Consider the following 19,682-nt stretch of genomic DNA (forward strand, 5'->3'; position numbering starts at 1 on the left):
ATAGTTTTGTGAAAAATAAAATACACATATCCTTCATGTTCAACCAGAGCAAACACATGTTAATTAATTAATTTTGAGTACAAACAAATCTTTATAATGTAAGTTTTTTTTAACACCGGATTATTTTGGCCGTAAAAATGAGCGCTGATGAACGAGACAGCTGCAATCGATTGACCCCATACATTTCCATCATGTTTACACAGGAAGAGAACTTGCCGACAATGATAATATTTATTGCTATATAAACTATACATTCAGCCGATGAACGAACATTTGCATGTTTATCGCCTGATCGTTGCCCTGTCTACATATTGCAATTATCGGCAACGAGCGTTCTATAATCACCCAGTGTAAAACCCCCTATAGTCTAAGCCTCCAAAAGATAACAGATCCTCACCCATGTGGCAATTATAATGGAACAATGTAAGCTATGTGTGTTTTTTCATATATTGTCCTTCACACACAAAGAGTGACACATTAGGTAGATATTCCACAAAAGCACAAAGCATATAAAAAGGTATTGTTTAAAAGTAAACAAAAGTAAAACTTCTTTAGCCTGTCTAAAAATCCAAAATTTGCATTAGGATTTTCATGTTCCTCTCTTATAAAATAAACAGTTGAAATATTTCAAATAACCTGATTGACAATGTAAATCCAACCCTGTTCTTGGATTCATGCAATGCTATTGAGGATGGTGACAAAAATGTCAAAGGAAATGTGTGGCATTTATTGTGTGAATCATGGGTGGCATTCACATTTTTAGCAACAGGTTTCCTACTTGAATGACAAAGATGTATGTTGGGGTTTCCGCGGTGTAGTTATAACCATAAAATAATTATAATATTCCAAATACACTATATATTAATGTGAAATTTAAATGAATATTTTTTTTATCATACTATGATTTTATATAAAAAGCTCTGTTTTTAAATATGGTATTTGGAAATAAACAAATCTATTATTTATATATTCTGCCTCAACTAAAATTTATATAAGCAGCACCTCGAAAATCTAATTTTAAAATTCTTTGCATCACTCTTAATATGGACTAGGTCTTTGCACTACCTATCACCTAGAGGAAAGAACGGCAGGAGCTTTCACACCGACACGCATCATTAGGGGTTGTGCCCTGAGCACAACACAAAAAGGTAAGCAGAATTAATGTGAATCTGTGGAATAGCCTACCTCAGGAACTAGTCACAGCAGCAACATGAGATGGCTTTATAAAATGCTTAGATAATTTCCAAGCATAGTACATACATACAGTACCAGAACCGAATTGATAACATAAATACTGTGCCAGAACTAAGCTCATAAATAATATGATTCCAGAACCAGGCTCATAACATAAATACAGCAACAGAACTAAGCTCATATCATAAATACAGTGACAATACAGTGATCAATTGCAAAGTGAGATTAACCGACTGCCGTATAAAAGTTTGTACCGTGTGAAACTTCACCTCCAAGTAAAACCTTAGAGAGGCTCTGTCACCAGATTCTCAAATCCCTATCTCCTATTGCATGTGATCGGCGCTGCAATGTACTGTAGATAACAGTGAAGTTGTTTTTTTTTTTAAAAACTTTCATTTTTGGCCAAGTTATGAGCTATTTTATATATATATGCAAATGAGCTTTGAAATGGACAACTGGGCGTGTTTTTTTTTCGTATGTCCAACTGGGCGTGTATTGTGTTTTTAACTGTGCGTGTTTACTTGTTTTACTAACTGGGCGTTGTGAATAGAAGTGTATGATGCTGACGAATCAGTGACCAATCAGCATCATGCACTCCTCTCCATTCATTTACACAGCAGCATCACGTTTTAACTAGAACGATGTGCAGCCACATACACAAGTGTCCTGATAATGAATACACCTGACCTCCAGCCTGGACGTCATGTGTATTCAGAATCCTGACACTTCTGAATCTTTTCTGTGAGCTTCCAGCAAGCCACGCGTAATCTCGCGAAATTACGAGGTAAATGAGATTTTGTTTCCCTTGCTGGAAATCTCACAGAAAAGATTCAGAAGTGTCAGGATTCTGAATACACATGACGTCCAGGCTGGAGGTCATGTGTATTCATTATCAGGACACTTGTGTATGTGGCTGCACATCGTTCTAGTAAAAATGTGATGCTGCTGCGTAAATGAATGGAGAGGAGTGCATGATGCTGATTGGTCACTGATTCGTCAGCATCATACACTTCTATTCACAACGCCCAGTTAGTAAAACAAGTAAACACGCCCAGTTAAAAACACAATACACGCCCAGTTGGACATACGAAAAAAAACACACCCAGTTGTCCATTTCAAAGCTCATTTGCATATATATAAAATAGCTCATAACTTGGCCAAAAATGAACGTTTTATAAAAAAACAAAAACGTTACTGTTATCTACAGTACATTGCAGCGCCGATCACATGCAATAGGAGATAGGGATTTGAGAATCTGGTGACAGAGCCTCTTTAGCAATGGTAAAGATAGGCTGTGTTTCACAAACAAGAAAGAAGACCATACGTGTAACTACATTACTGAACCAATGCAGTCAGAGGCAGCATAAACATCTTCTCTTATTGGAGTTGTTTTCTTTTCTTTTTCTTCTCCTTCTAGCTCAGAGCTCCATGGCAACTTCTCCCGGCCACGACTGATCACTTCAGGGTTTATCATACACATGTCTTCTGCTTCTCACTTTGCAGCACATCCCCACACTGTACCCCTGAAAATAACAGTGTCATATATAGGGCCCACTCTGTGCCCCTGAATATAAAATGTCCCAAAACTTTGCACCTGAATAAAAATACCCCACTCAGTGCCCCTGAATAAAAACTGCTCCACACTGTGTCCCTTAATAAAAATATGCCACTGAATTCACTGCCACTGAATAAAAATATGACCCACACTGTGCCCCTGAAAATAACTCACATACAGGGCCCCTGAATAAGAAATGCTCAACACTATGTCCCTGAATAAAAAAGTACCACATACTGTGCCCTTGAAGAAAGACCCCAACGCGCGTTTCGCGTAGATGGCCTTTTCAAGGGGTGTCTTCCACTCTAATCATTACACGATTCACTGTAACTGTGGCATGATATATTATGGGATATGAACTTGTGCACATTCTGTTCTATGCCTTACATCGCTATCTGACTGCTACTTTACAGTAATTCACATAACCTCCCCTTCAGAGCTTCCTTTCCCTGTGTGCACACTTACAACCATTGTGGCCCTATTTTTCCTCCTACATAATTGGAGATATACAGTTGTCCGATTTGTAGTCTGCATTTTAACCATATGTATCTTGTATTGTCCAATAAAATATTTATTTTTCTATGCCTTTGGCAATTAATATCCTAATAGTATTTGACTCCTTTTTTCTCTGTGTTTTATCCAACCTCCCATACTGCTGCCACACAGGAAAGTATTGGCCTCTTCTGACCAGACTCCTGCGGAATGACGTAGGTGGCACAATGTCGTCATTGTGCCGCTTGTCTGATGCAATATGGCGTTTCTATCACTATTTATATAATTTGGAAGGGATTAAAAGTTATGTTTTAGGTGATCTGTCTCACAAAGACAGTGTATTATCTTAGATTGTTAGCTATGAGCATATTGGTACTGTTCTACTGGGTCTGTTTTGATCCAAGTTGTTTTATCTATGCTTTTGTGGATTGAGCCAATCTGCTGGGTTATTTCTTATCACACATATTAGGTTTTTCATTGCCTTATGAACCAAAAATCCTGGGGAAATGCATTGGGACACTATATAGACTGATTACCGGTTATAATGTATCTTGACTAGTTTTATTGAAATTATTTACATTGGCTTCTAGCTTGTATTTGTGTTATATGTTACGTTATGCATGTGAATTACCAATCTTGGGGTGCATTAGGCTGTGATAGGGGGTTCCTGTGTAGGGCCACCTCTTTCGGGGTGATTACTCCTCTTATAGGGTCAGTACCTTAGTGACTTATTACCCAAGCTATACTATCTAGCAATTTACCTGAGATTAATATTTACCCATTTTTTTTTCAAGCTGTGTTTGATCCTCACTAATTCCCTCCCTTCCTGTGTTATCATTTTTTTGGACACATTGTAGTAATCTACGATGCCCTTAAAACATTGTTGCATCGTGCCACATTTTGTTCTTGGTGTATAGAGTTTTGACTGCTATACATCACCAGTTTGTATGTATTAGAAATTTTGTAGAGTGCATTAGAGTGTAATAGGAGGTTCCTGTCTGGGGTCGTCCCTTTTGGGGTGTTAACTTCTTTTTTTTTTTAAATATAGGGTTACAGTGTAGGGTCAGTACCAAAGTGACCTACACTATATGGACAAAAGTATTGGGACACATCTCCTAATCATTGAATTCAAGTATTTCATTCAGAACCATTGCTACAGGTGTATAAAATCGAGCACCTAGCCATGCAGTCTGCCTTTACAAACATTTGTGAAATAATGGGTTATTCTAAAGAGCTCACTGAATGTGATCGTGTAGTAGAATCATCCTTGTTTATTTGGCAGTCTGATGGTTGAGTCTGGGTTTAGTGAATGCCGTGAGAACGTTACCTGTCTGACTGCATTGTGCGCACTGTAAAGTTTGGTAGAGGAGGGATAATGCTATAGGGTTGTTTTTCAGAGGTTGGCCTAGGCCTCTTAGCTCCAGTGAAGGGAAATCTTAATGCTTCAGCATACCAAGACATTTTGGACAATTGTATGCTTCCATCTTTGTGGAAACAGTTTGGGGAAGGTCCTATTCCGTTCCAGCATGACTGCGCCCAAATGCACAAAGCAAGGTTCATAAAGGCATGGTTGGGTGAGTTTAGAGTGGAAGAACTTGACTGACCTATGCAGAGCCCTGACCTCAACCCCATTGAACACCTTTGGGGTGAATTAGAATGGAGATAGTGAGCCAAGCTCTCTCGATCCAGCATCAGTGTCTGACCTCACAAATGCTCGTCTGGATGAATGGAAATAATTCCTACAGACAGTTCAAAATCTTGTAGAAAGCCTTCCCAGGAAGCTGTTTTAGCTGCAAAGGGGGGGGGGGGGGACCAACACTATATAATTGCCTATGGATTTAGAATAGGATGTCATTAAAGGTAATGTGTTGCCAGAAAAACATGTTTGTTTTTTTTTAATTAAACATTTAGTGTGTAGGTGATTAAACATTGTTCAAATTTTTTTTATTTTTTTCACGAGTCAGGAAATATTATAAAGTAATTCTAATTTATAATATTTCCCATTGCTGGTCACTAGATGGAGCTATTCCCAAAATTGCAGCATTGCAAAATTGGGTAAAAAGCCCTCGCTCTAGTGAGCTCTCAGCATCCCCCCCTCCTTTATCCTGGCTAGTGCCGGGATAAACGAGGGGTTTGAACGGTCTAACCTCCTACACTGTGTGTCGCCATTTTTTGAGCTAACACACAGTGTAGTAGGTTTACATACAGTAGTAAACGTACACAAACATACATTGAAATCTCTTACCTGCTCCTGCCGCCGCGGCTCCCTCTGGCCCGTCCGCTCCGTCTGCTGCCGCTGGTCCAAGTGCACAAGTCCGGAAGCCGCAACCGGAAGTAGTAATATTACTGTCCGGCCGCGACTTCCGGTCCACAGGAAAATGGCGCCGGACGGCGCCAATTTCAAGTTGGACTGTGTGGGCATGCGCAGTTCCCACACAGACGGCGTACACAGAAGTGGATGGGACGGGACCCGTTCGCAGTCTCTATGGGACTGTGGCTGCCGTATTCCATGTCTGTATGTGTCATTAATCGACACATACAGAAATGGAACAAAAAATGGCAGCCCCCATAGAGAAGAAAAAGTGTAAAAATAAGAAAAAGTAAAACACAAACACACAAATAAATATAAACGTTTTTAATAAAGCACTAACATCTTTAACATATTAAAAAAAAAATTGTGATGACACTTTTCCTTTAAATCTCCTGTAAGTGTAATGTGTAAGTGTCCCAATACTTTTGTCCAAATAGTGTATCTCCAAAGGCGCTACTCACTGGGAGGTGTCTGAGAAAATGAGCCCTACCTCCTTAGACTTATGCAGGAAAGTCTGTAGTCATCGGGGTACATATCTGCACACCTGATGGAACAGTGCTACCTCTAAGGAATCATGTCAAATTATTATTTAATTTGTAATATTTCCCACCCAGTGGAAGAAACAAAAATACACCAAAAAAACTAGTAAAACATAATAAAACTAAGAAATGTAATTTAAAAAAATTACATTTGCAACACATTCCCTTTGAGCCATTTTTCCATGAAATTTAACTTGTTATGGGCCTGTGTATGTCTCCTGACCCTGTTTTGACTCCTGAACGAGACTACCGTAATTATAGCTTAATTCTGTCAAATCCAAGCCTCATTACCTACATCTGAACTACGTTCTTATATTGACTTTTCCTACGAGATGGACAATTCTTTGACTACTAGACTTAACAACCTCTTTAACCCCTTAAGGACGCAGCCTAGTTTGGGCCTTAAGGCTCAGAGCCTATTTTTTAAATCGGACATATTTCACTTTATGTGGTAATAACGTCAGAATGCTTAAACCTATCCAAGCGATTCTGAGATTGTTTTCTCGTGAGACATTGGGCTTTATGTTAGTGGTAAAATTTGGTCGCTATATTCAGTGTTTATTTGTGAAAAATTGTAAAATTTTGAGAAAATTTTGAAAAAATTGCATTTTTCCGAATTTAAATGCATGTGCTTGTAAAACAAATGGTTATACCAGCCAAAATAGTTACTAGTTCACATTTCCCATAAGTCTACTTTAGATCTGCATAGTTTTTAGAGCATTATTTTATTTTTCTTGGACGTTACAAGGTTAAGAACATGAACGGCAATTTCTCATATTTTTAAGAAAATTTCAAAAGCCTTTTTTTTAAGGTACCTGTTCAGTTCTGAAGAGGCTTTGAGGGGCCTATGTATTAGAAACCCCCATAAAACACCCCATTTTAAAAACTAGACCCCTCAAAGTATTCAAAATAGCATTTAGAAAGTTTTTTAACCATTCAGGCATTTCACAGGAATTAAAGCAAAGTGGAGGTGAAATTCAATTTTATTCTATTTTTTTTCTGTAACAAAGAAGGTTTTACCAGAGAAACACTACTAAGTATGTATTGTCCAGATTCTGCCGTTTTTAGAAATGTCCCACATGTGGCTCTAGTGTTCTCGTGGACTAAAACACAAGCCCCAGAAGCAAAGAAGCACCTAGTGCATTTTGGTGCTTCTTTTTTATTAGCATATATTTTAGGCAGCATGCCAGGTTTGGAGAGGTGTTGAGGTGCCAAAACAGTAGGAATCCCCAAAAAATGACCCCATTTTGGAAACTGCACCCCTCAAGGAATTCATTTATGGTTATTGTTACCATCTTGACCGCATAGTTTTTTCACAGCGCGTATTTGAATTGGGCTGTGAAATTAAAAGAATGAAAATTTTTCCAATAAGATGTCATTTTTGATCAGAATTTCTTATTTTCACAGGGAACAAAATGCCCCATTTTGTTGCCCAATTTGTCTTGAGTGCGGCAATACCCAATTTGTGGTGATAAACGGCCGTTTGGGCCTATGGGAGGACTCAGAAGGAAAGGAGCGCTATGTGTTCTTAGGAGTCAAGATTTTGCTGGATTGGTTTTCGGGTGCCATGTCGCATTTGCAGAGCCCCAAAGGTATCAAAGCAATGGAAACCCACCAGAAGTGACCCTATTTTGGAAACTACACCCCTCAAAAAATGTATTGATGGGTGTTGTGACCATTTAGACCCCACAGTTTTTTCACAGAATTTATTTGAATTGGGCTGTGAATTAAAAAAATATATATTTTTTCCAATAAGAGGTAGTTTTGGCTCAAAATTTCTTATTTTCACAAGGAATAAAATACCCCATTTTGTTGCCCAATTTGTCCTGAGTGTGGCAATATCCTATTCGTGGTGATAAACTGCCGTTTGGGCCCATGGGAGGGCTCAGAAGGAAAGAACCACCATGTGGCCTACTGGGAATTTTCTGGTGCTAAGTCATGTGTGCAGAAGCCCCTGAGGTATCAGTACAGTTGAAACCCCCGAGAAGTGACCCCGATTTAAAAACGACACCCCTTAAGGAATTCATCTAGAGGTGTAGTGAGCATTTTGACCCCACAGGTATTGTGTAAAAGATAATGCGCAGCAGATGGTGCAGAGTGAGATTTGCAATTTTCTATATATATGCCATGTCAGTGTCCGATATATTGTGCCCAGCATGTGCCACCGGAGACATACACCCCATAAACTGTAATGTGGGTTCTCCCGGGTATGGCAATACCCTACATGTGGCTGTTATTAGCTGCCTGGGCACACGGCAGGGCTCAGAAGGAAAGTACCACCATTTGGCCTACTGAAGCTTTTCTGGTGCTAAGTCTTGTACGCAGAAGCCCCTAAGGTACCGGTACAGTTGAAACCCCCGAGAAGTGACCCTGTTTTAAAATCTACACCCCTTAAGGCATTCATCTAGAGGTGTAGTGAGCATTTTGACCCCACAGGTATTGTGTAAAAGATAATGTGCAGCAGATGGTGCAGAGTGAGATTTGCAATTTTCTATACAAATATGCCAATTCAGTGTCCGATATATTGTGCTCAGCATGCGCCACCGGAGACATACACCTCATAAACTGTAATGTTGGTTCTCCCGGGTATGGCAATACCCTACATGTGGCTGTTATCAGCTGCCTGGGCACACAGCAGGGCTCAGAGGGGAAAGCTGAGGAGGGGTAAGCTGTGCGAAGTGGATCAGAGCGAGTAAAACTGGGGTAAAATTAAAAATAAAGGGATGGATGATAAATTTTAAAACACACTTTCATACAGAGCTCTGGTTTTTCGGGACACGTGTCACATTGATATAGTGTGTCCTTCCTTATCCCCCTCTTATAGCAGACTCTGCACCTCTTTTGACTTTTTCCCTTCTTGCCAGTTTGGGGAACTTCTCCTAAAAAGTGTTGCCCTGGTACGATGCGTGTGGCCCCGCTTCCAGAAGTATTGTAGGGCTTCAGGACTTGATCTGACAAGTCCACCCCTCCCATGTACCTATTGTAGTCCAGGATGCAGTCTGGTTTGGGGGTCTCTGTACTGGTACCTTGTACAGGTACATGGGTACTGGTGTGGCATCTCCCTGGTCTTGTACTTGACACACAATATGTTGCTGCTAGAATGTGCCCTGCTCTCACCCCTTCTTGTTTGCCCAAGCAGAGTCTTAGGGAGGCCTCTCAGGTTTATTCTAGCAGTGCCGCATGCCGCAGGACTTCTGGAAGCGAGGCATTTGAAGAGTGGGACGCTGGTATAAAAATTATCCAGGTAGAGGTGGTAACCCTGGTCCAGCAGTGGGTGCACCAAATCCCACACAATTTTTGCATTAACTCCCCGTAAGGGGAAGGGGGCTGAATACTGGTGTCCTTCCCTTCATATATCCTAAACCTGTAGGCAGGGGCGTAGCTAAAGGCTCATGGGCCCCGATGCAAAAGTTCTTATTGGGCCCCCCCCCACAAACTTCTCATGGCCGACGGTCCGCAGCTTTCAGCTGCATCGCTGGGTCTAAGTGACCCAACAATGCAGCACTAGCAGCCGGGGGCGTCACTAAGGGCTTAAAATGTCAGGGGAAATAGCCCTAATACATATGTGTCTGCCCAAAAAAATGTGTGTATAGGAGACAGCATATCTATAGCACTACGACCCTATAAACTATGGATAGGATTAGATACAGTGGCTCAGCAGACAGTATCACACATGATAGGATTAGATACAATGACTCAGCAGACAGTATCACACATGATAGGATTAGAGATCGGGCCCAGCAGACAGTATCACACATGATAGGATTAGATACAGTGGCTCAGCAGACAGTATCACACATGATAGGATTAGATACAGTGGCTGAGCAGACAGTATCACACATGATAGGATTAGATACCGTGGCTCAGCAGACAGTATCACACATGATTGGATTAGATACACAGCTCAGCAGACAGTATCACACATGATAGGAGTAGATACAGTAGCTCAGAAGGAAGTATCACACATGATAGGATTAGATACACAGCTCAGCAGACAGTATCACACGAGAGGATTAGATACACAGCTCAGCAGACAGTATCACACATGATAGGATTAGATACAGAGCTCAGCAGACAGTATCTCACTTGATAGGATTAGATACAGTGGCTCAGCAGACAGTATCACACATGATTGGATTAGATATAGGGCCCAGCAGACAGTATCACACATGACTGGATTAAATATAGGGCCCAGCAGACAGTATCACACATGATCGGATTAGATACAGGATTCAGCAGACAGTATCACACATGATAGGATTAGATATAGGGCCCAGCAGACAGTATCACACATGATCGGATTTGATACAGGACTCAGCAGACAGTATCACACATGATAGGATTAGATACAGGGCCCAGCAGACAGTATCACACATGATTGGACTAGATACAGGGCTCAGCTCGCTGATATTGCGGCTCCGGCGCTGGACCCAGGATAGGTAAGAATAATAATTTTGCTTCTTTATGTGTTACTGATTATTTTTGTGTGTTTGTGTTTTTTTTACAGGTTCGGTTGTTGGACTTCGGATTCGAGGACTTCAATGACGGCGTTTTTTATTCTCAATAAAATGGTTAATGAGGGTTGTTTTTTTTTATTTCAATAAAATATTTTTTCTATGTGCTTGTATCTTTTTAAACTTTATTATCACCGCCTTAGTAATGGCCGCCGGCTGATTGACAACCTCCATTACTAAGGCGGGGCTTAATGTTAGCAGGTGCAGAGGCCAACACTAACCCCCATTATTACCTCGGTACCCACCGCCACCAGAGGTGCTGGGAAGAGCCGGGTACGAACCAGTACCCGTCCATCTGTAGTGACGGGCAGTCACCAGGGCGGCCGCAGGCTGGTAGTATTAGGCTGGGGAAGGCCCAACCACCCTGGTAATGCTGCCTGCTGCTGCTGTTTTGCATCTGGCTGGTTATGAAAATTGGGGGGGGGGGGACCCCACATCGTTCTTTCCAATTATTATTATTATTTTTTTTTTTTAAATGACGTGAGTTCCCCCCCATTTTTCATAACCAGCCAGATACAATAAAGCAGCAGTAGCCTAGCATCACCAGGGTGGGACGTGCCACTGTTTTTGGCCTTTCCCCTCCTGATACTACCAGCCTGCGGCCACCCCAGTGGCCGACCATCACTACAGATGGTCAAGTACTGGATCGTACCCGGCTCTTCCCAGCACCCCTGGTGGCGGTGGGTACCGGGGTAATAAAGGAGGTTAGTGTTCGCCTCTGCACCGACTAACACTAAGCCCCGCCTTAGCAATGGATGCTGTCAATCAGCCGGCGGCCATTACTAAGGCGGTAGTAATATAGTTTAAAAAAAAACACAAAGGCATAGAAAAAATATTTTATTGAAATAAAAAAAAAAACACACAACCCTCGTTAACCATTTTATTGATAATATAAAAAGCCGTCATCGAAGTAGTCCTGGAATCTGCCGTAGTCCAACGACCAAACCTGTAAGAAAACACACAAAAAACTATTAGTAACACATGTTTTAGGCTTAGATACAGGGCCCATGTGTGATACTGTCTGTGGGACCCTGTATCTAAGCCTATCACAACGTAGGCTTAGATACAGGGTCCAGCAGACAGTAATCTTATACAGTATAAGATTACGGTGTGCTGGGGCCCTGTATCTAAACAGACAGTGTGGTAGGCATATATACAGGGCCCAGCAGACAGGATCACGCATGGGCCATGTATCTAAGCCTACCATGTGATTGTCTTAGATACAGGGCCCAGCAGACAGGATCACACAATCTGTGATCCTGTCTCATGGGCCCTCTAGGCCTGCTACATCGTAGGCTTAAAGGGGTTGTGCAGTCCCTAAACATTGATGGCCTGTCCTCAGGATAGGCCATCAATAGCTGATGTGTCGGGGTCCGACTCCCGGGACCTTCCTGGTTCCGGATCGCAGCGGAGGTCCTGACGTCACAGCGCTATGCGCCGCGCACAACATCGAGAGGACAGAACTTCCGCCGCGGCTGAAGAGGAAGGTAAGATTAGTTGCCCTGACTGGCGGGGTCCGACTCCCGGGACCCGCCAATCAGCTGTTTTGAAGGGGCCGCAGCACTCGTACGAGAGCTGCATCCCCTTCATTTCACTACTCGCTCACACTGTGAATCGCTGACACCGATTCACAGTGTGACCGGAATGAAGGGGAGCAGCTCTCGTACGAGTGCTGCGGCCCCTTCAAAACAGCTGGACCCCGCCAGTCAGGGCAACTAATCTTACCTTCCTCTTCAGCCGCGGCGGAAGTTCTGTCCTCTCGAATTGCGACCGCTGCGACCCCTATAGCTACGCCAGTGTAGATATGAGATAGATAGATAGATAGATAGATAGATAGATAGATAGATACTTTGTCTGTTATGCTAAACTGTCAGCCCTGAGGTGTGACTGCTCAGCATGACAGACATACATACACACACACACACACACAGTGAAGGGGTTAAGAGCTGGATTACTAGTTGCTACTTACATCTGCTGTGGGGTCAGAGAGCAGCTCGTACTGCAGGGGAGCAGCAGACACGCACACCATCTTCTTGCTGTAGCCATTCCTTTCCCTCTGAACAGGTCACGAGGAAGAGGGAAACAGCAAGAATTGAGCTGATTGGGTGGACAGTACAGTGGGCGGGCCTGGGTCTTGTAAGATGAGTGGATTCATCTATCATTCATTTTCCACCCTCTTGTTCCCCCTCCACGCAATGACTCTCTGACAGCTGAGCTGCCACCAATGCTTTAAGCTACATTACTGGGTCTCTTTTGTGCCACAGCAGGGACCCAGCAATGTAGAGCAATCATTGCAGCGCTAGTGTGGTGAGGGGGGCCTGCGGGCCCCCCTAGCTACGGGGCCTAGTCGCAGTTGCGACCGCTGCGACCCCTATAGCTACGCCACTGCCTGTAGGTATACCCTGATGCACTCTCGCACAGCTTATACATCTTCACGCCATACCTTGCCTTCTTACCCGGCAGGTACTGGCGGAATTGAAGCCTCCCTTTAAAATGTACCAGGGACTCATCAACAGAAATACACTTCTCGGGGGTGTATGCTTGGGAAAACCGGGCACTGAAACGGTCTAATAGGGGTCTCCGTTTATTCAAACGGTCAAAACTGGGGTCATCTCGGGGTGGGCACGGCTCATTATCAGTATAATGTAAGAAGCGAAGTATTGCCTCATTTTTATTTTATTTTTTAGTTTCCAGCTCAGTTCTGAAGTTGCTTTGAGGGGCCCATATATTAGACAACCTTATCAAACACCCCATTTCAGAAACTAGACCCCTCAAAGTATTCACAACAGCATATAGAAAGTTTATTAACCCTTTAGGTGTTTCACAGGAATTTAGAGCAAAGTAGAGGTGACATTTAATTAATTTAATTTATTAGGCACCATGTCCGGTTTGAAGAGGTCTTGTGGTGCTAAAACAGTGGAAACCCCCCAAAAGTGACCCCTTTTTGTAAACTAGAGACCTTGAGGAATTCATTGTAGTTTTCTTGGGGTGCATGCGGCTTTTTGATCAGTTTTTATTCTATTTTTAAGTGGCGTGGTGACTAAAAAAACAGCAATTTTACTATTGTTTTTTATTCTATTTTTTTTACAGCGTTCACCGTGCGCTATAAATGACATATTCACTTTATTCTGCGGGGCGATACGATTACGGCGATACCAGATGTTTATAGTTTTATTTTATGTCTTATGGCGTTTGCACAATAAAATACATTTTGTAAAATATTATTTATTTTTTGTGTTACCTTATTCTAAGAGCCATAACTGTTTTATTTTTCCATCAGGAAAGTCGTGCGAGGACTTATTTTTTGCGTAACGAACTATAGTTTCGATCAGTACCATTTTTAGGTACATGCGACTTTTTGATCTCTTTTTATTCCATTTTTTGGGAGATGAAGTGACCAAACAATTGTGATTGTGGTACGGTTTATTATTATTTTCTCTTACGGCGTTCACCGTGCGTGATAAATAACGACATAGTTTTGTAGTTCAGGCCGTTACGGACGCGGCGATACCAATTATGTATAGTTTATTTGTTTATTTATATATTTTTATTAATAATAAAGGACTGATAAGGGAAAATGGGGGACTTTTACTTTTATTACTTTTAAATCTTTTATTTTCTTATTTTTATACAAGTTTTTTTTTACTTTTTTACACTTTTTTTACTTTGTCCCACTAGGGGACATGAGGGCAGGAGGCTCTGATCGCTGTTCTAATACACTGCACTACATGCGTAGTGCAGTGTATTAGAACTGTCAGCTGTTTGCTGACAGCAAGCATAGTGGGTCCTGACTTTGTCAGGACCCACTAGGCTTCCGTCGATGGCGTAGCCAGAGTCCATTGTTAGGATTCTGGTTGCCATAGTAGCCATCGCGGCCCGCTATCGTGTAGCAGGCCGGCGATGGCAGCTTAACCCCTAAGAAGCCGCGATCGCTATTGAACGCGGCTTCTAAGGGGTTAATCGGCGGGGACCACCGCGATCGGTCCCTGCACACTAAGCTGTGATAGCCTGCTGTCGGAAACAGCAGGTATCACAGCTCAGACACGCGCCGGGGAAAGATGGCGCCGTGTTAACTCAGGTCTGTACTATTACTGACCTGAGCGCGAACGATGCGCTCAGCAGGACGTAATAGTACTGACCTGAGCGCGAAGGGGTTAATGTCTGAAAAAGGTGGCATCTTGTGTCAACCTCTTCATCCTGCTAAAGCCTTTGGCCCTCAGTTTCTGCACATGATAGAGCCTCTCCACATCTTGGACCTGCTTATCTTACTATTTAATGTTTAATTGTAGTCAGTCAGCCGTGATCAGTCTCTAGGATATTTTTTTTTTTTTGCTTTGTACACTCATTTTTCTATTATATCTCAGATGCAATTGTATGCTATTACCAAAGTGATTCAATAGTGATCCTCTGTGTATTCTTACATAAGTACCTGCAGTCATGGTTTTGTTGCACCCCATTTCTCACCCCCTATGTTTACTTTCAGTTTGTAATTTGTACACATTGAAAAATCGAAAACAAATAGTCAAAAAAAATTAATAAATAAATTGTTCTCTTATATGTTAAGGGTAATATGAAATGTTAAATACTTTTGTGTCAAAAAAGTATAGTAAGTATGATATCTTTATTGGCTAACCATAAAAGTTCTATATGCAAGCTTTCAGAGCACAGAGGCCCCTTCTTCAGGCAGTTTACAAATGAATGACTTAGAAAAAAGCACAACATTTAGATGTTACACAAAGACAATTAGTACATGAGGTGATACATCATTAAGATAAGCCGGGGCAATAAAACTGAGGTTATAGGGGGGATGACTTAGGCCTCGTGCACACTTACATCACCATTTTCACGGCCGCTTTTGACGGGTCCGTGAACCCGTTTTAGCGGCCGTGTGATTTCCGTGTGCACTCCCGTGTGCACTCCGTGTTTCCGTGCGCCGAGCATGGTACTGTCCAGGGTGCTGAAAGAGTTAATGGGCTGCACTGATCGGCGGTAACTCTTTCAGCAACCTTGACAGTACCATGCTCGGCGCGCGGAAAATACAATTTTAATGTAATAAAAAAATAATAATAATAAGTTCATACTTACATTCCTCCTGTCCGGCCTCCAGCGATGATGTTCAATCCATGTCGCCGCTGCAGCCAATCACAGGCTTCTAGTGGCGGTCACGCACGTCAGGATGACGTCAGAAGGCCGGCCTCCAGGGATGACGCTTCATCCAACGTGACCGCCTCTGCAGCCAATCACAGGCTGCAGCGGCTTCTGCAGCCAATCACATGTTGCAGCGGCCTCTGCAGCCAATCACAGGCTGCCGCGTCACAAAAGAAGGTAGGACTGGAGGAAGAAGAGGGACTCGTCACCAAGACAACAACTGGGTACGTATGAAATGCTTTTTATTTTATTTTTAATCAGCAGCCTCTTTTCTCTATCAGTTACTGATAGAGACAAGTAGCTGCCGATTAGTGTAATATTTTTCTAATGTTTTCTGCCCTCTGGGCGGTTGCTAGGCAACGGCTCCGTCACACACGGACGGCACACTGATGCCTTCCGTGTGCCTTCAGTTTTTTTGACGGCCCCATTGATTTGCATGGGCCTCATGGTCACGGATTCTCGGACCAAAGTAGAACATGCTCTACTTTGGATCGGAACGGAGTAACGGGACCGTCAAAAAAACTGAAGTGTGCATGGCCCCATTGAAATTAATGGGTCAGTGTGCTAGCCGTCAGAAAAACGGCTAGCACCCTGAAGGAAAAAACTTAAGTGGGCATGAGGCCTTAGGAGTTAAGGCATCTGGAGTCAGTCTGATGGGGGATGTGACGTGTGTCCATGTAGTGGCTCATAAATCCAGGTGTTAGATTGAGGCCTTGTGTCAATGACTGGAATTTTATCATCAGCTTGAATTCCCAAATTTTTCTTTCTCTGTCTTTAAAATGACCCTTCAGAATTAGGACCTTTAAATCTGCCAAACTGTGATCAGGTCCAGAGAAATGGTTTCCCACGGGTGTATCCAGCTCCTGTTTTATTGTATGTCTGTGAAGATTCATCCTGGTTTGTAGTTTTTGTATGGTTTCTCCAATGTAGATTCTTTTATTGATGCACCTTGTACACAGGATCATATACACTACATTGGAGGATGTACAGGAGAACGTGCCAGTGATTTTATAGTCCTGCTGCGTGTTTGGTATCTGGATGGTGTTTGATGACAAGATGTTGGTACAGGTCTTGCATTTTCTACTGTTGCAAGGAAAGGTGCCAGTCTCTGATGGTGACGAGAGGGCACTCCTGATCAAGAGATTCCATAGGTTTGGTGGCTGTGTGTATGCAAGGAGAGGTAAATCCAGGAATATTTCCTTCAGTTTATTGTCTTTGTTAAATATAAGTTGGAGATCAGCAGAAATTTTCCTCAAGGTTCATTTGTGGGTTGTATATGACCCCTAGGGGCACCCTGCTGTTGTCGTCCTTCTTTTTGTACTTCAGAAGATTGCTCCTTGGAATTCTTGTTGCTCTGTAGATCTGATCATCTATAATCCTTGGATGGTATCCCTGTTGTAAGAATGTATTCCTCAGTGATAGCAGGTGTTGTTTTCTGTCTTCACTGTCTGAACAGATCCGTATGTAGCGCAGAGCCCGGCTGTAGATGATGGATTTCTTTATGTGTCTCAGATGGAAGCTGTTCCATTTCAGATATGCTGGATGGCCTGTAGGTTTATGGTAGATTGTTGTTTGTATGGTATTGTTTCTCATGTATATGGTCACGTCCAGGAAATGTATTTGAGATTTTGAGTCGTTGAGAGTGAGTTTGATGGTAGGATGGAACTTGTTGAAGTTTTTGTGGAAAGAAAGCAGTTCATGTTCAGAGCCTGTCCAGATTATCAGCAGGTCATCAATGTTCTGGAAATATGCTGGAGGTTTAGTTGCGCAGGTTGATAAAAACTCCTCCTCTAGTTTGGCCATGAACAGGTTAGCATATTGTGGTGACATTTTGCTACCCATAGCACTTCCCATACATTGCAGATATATGTCTTTGTCAAATAAAAAATGATTGTGATGGAGTACGAACCTGATGAGTGGTAGGGCTGGCCCTGCGCTAGATTGTTCTTTTGAAGAAAGTGTTGGCATGCGGCTATGCCATCCTCATGGGGGATGTTAGAATGCAGAGACTCCACATCCATAGTTGCCAATATTGTTCCCTCTGGTAGTGGACCTAGGGCTGAGAGTTTGCAGAGGACGTCTGTGGTGTCCTGGACATAACTGGGTGTGCACCTCACCAAGGGCTTTAGAAGATTTTCCACCCGGCCAGAAATATTCTCAACAAATCTATTAACCCTAAATATCAAGCAGGAATGATATCCTCTGATTGGCTGCTTTATTTTTTCATATTTTAGCCAGTTAAGGCCCTTTTACATGCATGGGCCAATGGTCGGGCGAATGTGCGTTCGTACAATAAATCGTTCCCAATCACTGCCCTGTGTTAACAGGGCAGCAGTCAGCCGATGTATGAGCAAACGCTTGTTCATCAGCTAATGGCATCTTTTATGCGGCTAGATAAATGTTCACTTGTCAGCAGCATGTAAACAGAGGATGTACTGCTGACATGATGAAAAATGCATGGGGATGAAAGATTTTATTGAAGATCATTTTTCCCCATACTTGCTATCATTACTAAATGTAAATGGAGCAAACAAGCATCAATCGACATGCTGTATTGTTGACAAGTGCCCGTTTAATGGACAGAGTATCTGCCCGTATAAAAGGACCTTAATATACCTGGTCTATTGCTATGTGCATAGTTAATTTTGAGGTTTTTTTTAAAAGCGTATTTAAGCTGGTTTGCGAGAACGGTCTCTAATTGAGTTCTAACGTGACTGTAGTTATTAGTTTACTTATGATTGCTGCTTCCGTAACTCCCATAAAACATTACGGAGAGCCACGCAAAATTCATGGCATCCTCTCCACTTAGATCCCGTCCAAAATCAGCAGCCAACAGCCGACTCACCACTTGGGACCCGAATATATCAGACATTTATGGCATAATCTGTGGATGTGCCCTAAATGTCTGAGATGGGAATAACCCTTTAACTAAAGAAACCACAATAAACAAATAAGTCAGAAAAAGAAAATTAGAAGTTAGTGCCTATGTTGCGCTGCAATGTCCTCCTTGGGAAGAGAGAAACATACACCTAAAAGCTTTTACAAGTACATTGCATGGTATCTGTTATCTGGATATACAGAGTTTATGATAAGGATGATTCCTGTACTATTTCCAATTTTGGATGAATAACGGGTGAAGACTTGGTGGAAGAGAGGGTTGCAGCCTGTAGAACTTTTAGTGCAGGAGAGAGAGACTCCCTCTAAAAGGTGATGAGATCTCATGGGTAATGCCATCTGTAGATATGAATAGCTTAAGCGGGAAACTTCATATATATTTGATGCAGTGTTCCCTGAGAGTGATGGTGACTGACTAAAATTTCTTTTGCACTGGGCCTTTAAAGTTGGGAGAGCCAGGAGTGGAGCTTTTTTTGTCACGCTAACCGGGGCTAATATAATTATTCCGACGTTTGTTTGGAGGGTTTTCCCCCCTGCCTATCAAGCTGTGCACTGGAGATGAGGTGTCTGCATCTTGGATTCATCTTGGTAATAATCCAGAACTTTGCTTTTTCTTAGTCATGCCACCCTTGTGTAGCCACTCATCTTATGGAGGGATTGTGATGGAACAAGTTGCATGTGAAAGCAGGTTACGCCGGTAAGCTTCTAATGAACATAGCGTTAAACAGAAGAAAGCTTATAGAACCCGCCCCACCCCTGTTTCATTATTTATTTATTTTTTAAATTCCAAAGAAAGTTTTTAAAAAGTAAAAAAGCAAAAGCCCTTTAACGCATCTATTATTTTTTGATTAACCTGACTTCTTTTTTTAAAAACTCATTTAAAAAAATTATAAGTTTTACATTAAAGTGTAACACTAAGAGGAAAAGCATGAAAGAAATAACATACTTAAAATAAAGAAAATATTCAAAACTTTCAAGAGGCCCTTGAAAATCATAGTTAAATTGACCTCAGATTGCTGATTAAATGTTCTCAT

The 19,682-nt window shown here is 42.1% G+C and overlaps 1 protein-coding gene across 1 annotated transcript in view; it reads right to left on the reverse strand.

Annotated features, from left to right (window-relative positions):
• The window catches only part of MCHR2 (melanin concentrating hormone receptor 2), a 363,048-nt gene that overhangs the window by 42,316 nt on the left and 301,050 nt on the right, over positions 1-19,682 (reverse strand). The window lies entirely within an intron of this gene.

The sequence above is a fragment of the Rhinoderma darwinii genome, chromosome 4 (genome assembly GCF_050947455.1).
Source record: "Rhinoderma darwinii isolate aRhiDar2 chromosome 4, aRhiDar2.hap1, whole genome shotgun sequence".
Taxonomy (NCBI): Eukaryota; Metazoa; Chordata; class Amphibia; order Anura; family Rhinodermatidae; genus Rhinoderma; species Rhinoderma darwinii.